Raw genomic sequence first — 7,514 nt, 5'->3', positions numbered from 1 at the left:
GCACAGGGTGATCAGAGTGAGGCATTATCACAAAGTCAAATCAGATCCAAGGCAAATGAAGAGTGAAAGAGATTAATGGACTCACTACTTATAGCACATGATAACCCAATGATTTGCAGTTTCCATTCAAAGGGGAAAAGTTGAGCTTGGAAGACTCCGTGTAGCCTTGTGATAATTTTGCTATGGAAAAGATTTACTGTTCTGCCTTTTGCCTTTTTTTTTCTGGACAAATGGGATTGCATGTTACATGCTTGATTTAAGACTACTTAAATTTTTCTGAATTTAGGACTATCTCCCCTTCCTTCACAATTCATTATAAATAAATTTGCACAAAATCAAGGGCAGGTGCAAATTGATTTAGATCACTTGTTTCTTTGAAATCAAATAAAACTGCTCCTCCTTCACAGAACTTCAGATAAAAGACACCTGTTTCTGATGGGTGTTGCCTGGCGGCCAAATTGGAAAAGAAAAATTGAGCCCCAGTCCCATCATTTACCAACAGTGTGGCCTCAGCCAGGTTACTCAGCTTCTCTCAATTTCCGTATAAGTAAGATGGCGACAGACACAGTAGCTTTCTCATAGGCTCGCTTTATGAAGTAAGCGCAGTAATGCACCGCAGGCGCTTGGGACAATGTCTACCACAGAGTAAGTACTCAGTAACCTTACACCAGGACTTGCTTTCTCAATTCTTTAAGGCTTGGATAGCTGAAGTGATCAAATTAATTTTCTTTCCATAGAAAATCCAACTGGGAAAAGGTGCTGGGAAATATCCTTGGTTAACATGGGAAGATTAAGGATCGGAGCATTATTTTTTAACCAAGAACATCCAAACTGAAATAACCTTTGTCTTCCCTGCCATTACAGTGATAGGTGTTTGTCTTCTCCTTCTTTACTGCATCAATATCTGAAAAAGTCAAGCGTACACTATCAGAAAATTAATTGCTTGACGTAATTTAACAAGAATTTTCAAAATCCTTTTCCTCAGAATTTCTTAACCTGGGTATCCACAGAGTAGCTTTCTGGGGATCCATTAAAGTCCTGGCATTTTATGTAGCATTCTCTGTTTATGTTCATTTTGAAAGAAGTTTCATAGCTTTAATAAGACACTCACTATGGTCTTTGATCTGTATATCAAAGATAAAATTCTAAGTAGTGTCAGAGGGCCAGGAAACTGTTAACGAATTTTGTGAATAAAATACTTTAGCCAAGAACGCCAGACTGTACAAAAGTATAACTTTTTTTTCAAGTAAGACTAATGAAAAAGCACTTTGTCGTGTAACAGGCAACAACACTGCTGCTTAATAAAATAAATAATTACCCATTTGTGGCACTGATGAGGCAGCTAAGTACGTTCAGGTAACACTTCTGTGGAATGAAAGCTAATTCATGATAATTCAACAGCACTTTACAATAGATGCTTAACAAACCAGGTAATAAAACATAATCAGTAGAAGCCTTTTAAGAGCTGATGTCAAATATTGCCAGAAAAAATGACTCATATTATTTAATGATTGTGTATTCTATTCAATTAACTGTTGCCACTCTTACTGAGAGAGGCAACAGGAATTGCAAGCCCTCAACATTTTGCACATGTGTCCGTTACTTTTAGTTGAGTTGACCACACACATATGCAGTCTGGTGTGAAAAGGTTCCTTCTTTCCCAGCGTGATGGAGGTTCTCAGCTTCCCAGCTCTGGTGGTGCTGGAGAGGTTGGAGAGGGGGAGTCGAGTGGGGTTGCAACCAGAGAACTGATCTCCTGTCTCCTCAGCCACTGTGGTCCTGGAGAGATGGTTGGAGAGCAGCTGCCTTTCTTGAGTGCTTGCTCTCTGACCGCCTTCCCCAGTCTGAACTTCCTATAAGGGAGGCATACAGTATGAGCTGTTTCCTTAAGGTGTTGCACCTTAAGAGCAATTGTGGGGAGAACAGAGGTTCTAGCCTATTTTGACTTAGTCATACTTGTGTTTGTGTGTGGCTTAGGTCTTCTAAAAAGAGAATATTCCATGTGCCTTCTTGTGTGGCCTCTTTCATGTCTCCTAGTTGGGTCACCCAGTCCCTTTGGGGGGAAACTTCCCAGGGGCAGGCAGGAAGATGTTCGCCCCTTGGCCCCATCTGTGTCTTGCAAAACTGACTTTCAGATGTGACGGTGTCAGTGGTCTAAGGGCAGGTGCTGCTATTCTAGAGCAGTCTCCCCACCGGAAAGCAGTGCCACTGATTGCCTCATTAGTTTTCCTAAAAAGCAAGTACATTTTGCCATGTTTCTATTTATTTTCTCATTATATGAAGAAAGGGCAGAATTCCTGTGATTATGACTTTGACCTTGCCCCTAGCAAAACAATAATACCACCATTATTGTGCTAATAGTATATTGAGTTGGTTTTTTTTTTTTTCTTCACCCAGTTTATTTTGTTACAAGAAGGTCTATTTTCTGAGATCTGGAAACATTTGAAAAACAACTGTCACTGTCATGATTTACATGGGAACAAATCGAAGGATTATAAATGGTGGTTATTTACTTTAAGTAGCCTCTCAAATCTAAAGGCTGAACTTCTTCTAAAAGGACCTAACAATATTTTCTACTACATCTGTATTTGGAGGCATAGCACAAGTATGAATTCCAACAAGAATTACTTTTTAAAACTTCAGAGGCCTTAGAAGGAAACTCTGTACTGTTTTTAAATTTTAATTTTCCGGTTAATAAACAAGTGTAATAATCAGCCCGAAGAGCAATAGTTTTGGAATCACACAGACTTGGATTTAGATTCTGCTGGATGACAGAGGGCCTGGGACCTTGGTCAGATTATTTAATCTATCTGGAGTCTCCATGACCCCCAGGTACCATGCTGATGATATATCTAGTAAAAGGATATTAAATGAAGTAACAGCTGAAAGTCCCAAGCGCACAACGTGCATTGCTTAAATGTCAGTATTCAGTATTTTTTTTTTATATTTAAAGGAAGTACAGTGTCCAGCCTCTATTGTTGCTCATGTGGCCTCGAGGCTAAGTTAAAGCCAATAGTACATGGTAGAAGACCAGCGCACCATTCTTGGGTCCTGGCATTAAAAGGGTGTGAGGGAACCCCCTGATTCCTTTCCCTGCTTCTTGCTGGCCAGGAGATAATGAGGGCTAGAGTAACAACTTGGGGCACATGAGCAGAAGCCAAAGAAGACAGAACCATACTAGCAGTCTTGGGTCCCTGTCGGCTTATGGACTGTTGTGTGATAGAGCCACTGTATTGCCTTGTCTTGTCTTTCTTTTTATTTTTCTCCCTCCTTCCCCTTCTCTCTCTCCTCCTCCCTCTCTTCCCCCTTCTCTCCCTTTCTTTCTTCCTTTATTTTTATTAACTTTTTTATGTTTTTATTTTATTTTTGAGAAAGAGAAAGAGAGCACGCATGCACGCACACAAGTGGGGGAGGGGCAGAGAGAGANAGTTTAAGAATTGCTGAGTCCAAATACCAGATACAAGGAAAAGAGTCAATGGGGAAGGCTCAAGTTTTTTTTTCCTTAATGAGCTCGCCTATTTTGGAGCCATTAAAATACTTACTAAGAGTATGAAACAATATGAAATAATGCTTATGCTAAATTAAAAAAAATCCTACATCATAAATATGATAACCATATTTTAAAGCACTCAGATGAGGAGGGGGGAAGAACTGGAAGGAAATATAATGCATATCACCATGTTTGTAATTGAATACTAGCATTATGTTCCTTTTCTTTCTGCTGTATTTTCTAAATAAATTTACATGGTTTTGTTAAAACATTGTTTTAGAGCATTTCTAAGGAAAGAGTGAATCTGATAAGGACTTTTTTATGAAGATGTACATCACAACAATGCTTTCTATTGAAGAGAAATTGGCATCTGATTGTAGGTGAGTTAAATACATTATATGAAGCCGTATAATGAAATTTTACAATGTACAGTGTGTTAGTTTCATAGAGCTGCCATAGCTAAATACCACTAACTGGGTGGCTTAAACAACAGAAATTGCTCATACTTTTGGAGGATGGTAGGCTAAGATCAAAGTGTCAACAGTTTGGCTTCTTTTGGGCCTCTCTCCTTGTCAATGGTCCCCCTCTTGCTGGCTGTTCACATGGTCATCTTTCTGTGCATGTGCTCCCCTGTCTCTTTGTGTGTTCAAATGTCCACTTCTTGTAAAGACACCCATCAGACTGGCTTAGAATCCACTTTATTCTCATTTTAACTGACTTACTTCCTTAAAGGCCTTAAAGGCCTTATCTCCAAACACAGTGACATTTTTAGATGTTGGGGGTTAGGACCTTAACATCTGATTTTTTTTTTTTTAATAGTTTTTGTCAAGTTGGTTTCTATATAGCACCCAGTGCTCTTCCCCACAAGTTTAACATATGATTTTGAGGAGGATAAGGACACACAATCTAGCCCATGATGCACAACATCAAGGTTCATGTTGTGAAGAGTGCTTAATAGTAGGGAGGAAAGGCTGATGGTATAACATGAAGCGGGAAAAAAAAGTTAAAATTCATTTATATAGTATAACTCCAAATATATAAAAGGTGTATAGAAACAAGCTTACCTTCAGTTCGCATCTGATTCTATGTCAATATACAGAAACTGAGGATTCACAAAAATTCTAAGACCTGTAGAGCAGAAATAAACTGACAGTTGACAGTGACACATGGGTTGTCATTTCAAGGAGAGTAAATTTGCTATTCTAAATGATAAAAGTGTTACAAAATTAGCATGAAATTGGTATGTATCATGAGTATACTGAAAGGGAATGAATCAACTTATTAATGTTAACTGTCTCTGGGGGTTTATTATGTGATTTTTATTTTTTTTATGCTTTTCTGTATTTTTCTAAACCTTTACAGTGACTTCATATGCCTTTATAACCAGAAAAATAACAAGTGTCTTTTTAAGAAATGAATCATTATACAATATAGTTCAGGAAAGGCAGATTCAAGTCATCATTGTGGCTACCTGCTGATTTCAAAATAATTCAACAGTTTAAGTTCAACATGGACATGCATTAGGCACTTTTCTAGAATTGGGGGATGGATTTTCAAGAGAATATTCTCATCTGTCACACCTCACTATTTAGTTGCATAAGTGAAAAAAAAAAATAGATGTATGTGGGCACAGAGACAGTCAGGAACAACTGATCCTGTCTCGGAGGGCCATGCAAAGCTATAAAGAAGTAGCAGCATTTGAATTACCCTCCAAAAATAAGAAGGGGTTTGGTTGATGGAATGAACGAGATTCTAGGGAATGGGAGTGACCTAGACATTCCAGGCAGAACCCACCACATGAGCAAAGGCACCAGGTGTGTTTGGACAATAGGGAGGTACCTGGTGCAGCTGTACAGTGTAGTACCTGCAGTGGGGGCTTGTGGTTGGTGAAAGGGCCGGAGAGCCTGGAGATGCAATAAGAGGAGCTGAATCTCATCGTAAGGGGCTATGTGTTATCCAATAGACCTCATACTACAGGTAGACAGGTGTGTAGAATGATGTTGAAATAGTGCACTTGTGATGTAATGAAGGCCAGGCCTGAGGTACTGAGTGTGGAAAGAAAAGGAGGGAACAGAAGCCAAGGGGTTTCCAAGGCAACACTAGAAGTTTGTTCATAGAGTGAGAGATGTGACAAAATGGAGGAATCAAGGATGCTTCTGAAATCTTGTCTGGACAACTGAGTGAATAGCCGTATCATAAGCCAAAGAGAAAAGGCAGGGAAGAAGTAGAAGTTTGCCCATGGGAAATTATGTGCCTATGGCTCTAAAGTGTTAAGTCCCATGGCTTATCTTCAATACATACATATTGGCCCTGACTCTGAATGCTGGTCCAGGCCCACTCCACAACTGCCCCATGGGGCCACACACACCATGCAGTGACATCTGCAATCTAAAAATCACTAAATGATTTTCAGGCGTCATCACCAATCACCTGCATCTAATAGCTTTGTTTCACGTACCCTAAAATGCTCCTAATGAGCAAGAGATCAGCCCAATTCAATGTAATAGAGACAAAACCCAGAGAAATCGAAGAAACAAACAGAAAATCAGCAGCTATAATCAACACATACAAGGATGAAATCACCACAAAAAGCCAAGAAAAACCTTTAGTGTAAACTTAGCATAATCCAATCCAATTAAAACAAACAAGAAACAAACTGGCCCTGAATGTTGAATTTGCTATTCAAGGCAGAAAACCATTTCATAAGGAGAACTACAGAAAAAGCACCCCAAAATGACTCTTTAAAGTTTATTTATTTTGAGAAAGACAGAGACAGCCCAAGTGGAGGAGGGGAGAGAGAGGGTGAGAGACAGAATCTTAAATAGGCTCAACATTGTCTGCACAGAGCCTGATGAGGGGCTTGAAGCCGTGAAGCTGTAAGAGTATGACCTGAGTCAAAACCAAGAGCAGGACACTTAACCGACTGAGCCACCCAGATTGAATTTCTTGAGGCCAAATGTAAGCACGTCTTACTGTGTGTGGGTGAGAAGTGACCCATTAGAAAATAGGCCAAAGAGGATCCTTGCCCTATAGCCTCCCACAAATATAATTGCACAAAAAACAGCAACAAAAAGTCTACACAAAATACCTCATGCCTTCAGCTCTTCATGTCGTTGCTGCTTTACAATATACTAAGCTTTCTCGCAAGACATGATCTCCTTTAATCCTCACAGGGACTGTGTGAACTAAGTCTCTTTAATGTAGTCATTCTAGAGACACTGGCCCGAGGCTCAAAGCTTAGGCTTGTCCAAGATCTCATGCACACCTAGCTACAAGGGCCCTAGCAAGCAGTAGAGACTGTGAGCTCCTTCCCGGGTAGAGACAATGCGTGTCATCCTCACACTTGGATTCCCCGGACAATACCTGGGACTCGTTTTTCAGAAAAGGTGATGTGGACAAAGGAATTAGTTAAGGAAAAAAGAAACTGTCCCCAAATATGCACGCATTTTTACCACATAATGCTACTTCTTAAAAGAGAATGAAATACTTTTAGTCAGGATGCTAACTTTGGACATTTTATATTGCTTAAGAAAACAAAAAGGCTTCTTTGCATCTGTAGATGCCTTCACATTATCCTGTCAAGGTCAAATTTTCCCTTTCCACATCACTCAGTGCTTTTTTGGTTCTATATTAGCTTTGTGCTGAAAATTGAAATTGGAATATTAGAACTCAGTCGGGGAGCACACTAATTTAATTAAATATTAAAAGCCAGCTGGTTTTATGTTATGTGGGCAAATTAGAGAATTAATGATTTGGTACACTTTCTTGTTCCTGTCAAGCTACAAGAACATGAAGAATAGCTCTTTCTTACCCAGTTACAAAAGGTGAGATTGAAAAATTAGGTCTACTTTATTAAAGTGTTTCCATCTAGAGTCTTTTGAGAATAGGGTAACTTACTTATTTATAAAATGCCTCAGATGGCATGAGCCCTGGGCCCTGGGCCAGTGTGAAAGAACCTGACAGGCCTGAGTATTAGGTGCCTCTAGTAAAGCCTCACCTGGGAAAACTAATCCACTTGAGAATC

The sequence above is a fragment of the Crocuta crocuta genome, unplaced genomic scaffold, assembly GCF_008692635.1.
Source record: "Crocuta crocuta isolate KB4526 unplaced genomic scaffold, BGI_CrCroc_1.0 scaffold30, whole genome shotgun sequence".
Lineage (NCBI taxonomy): Eukaryota > Metazoa > Chordata > Mammalia > Carnivora > Hyaenidae > Crocuta > Crocuta crocuta.
Note: the sequence above shows the minus strand (reverse complement) of the source record.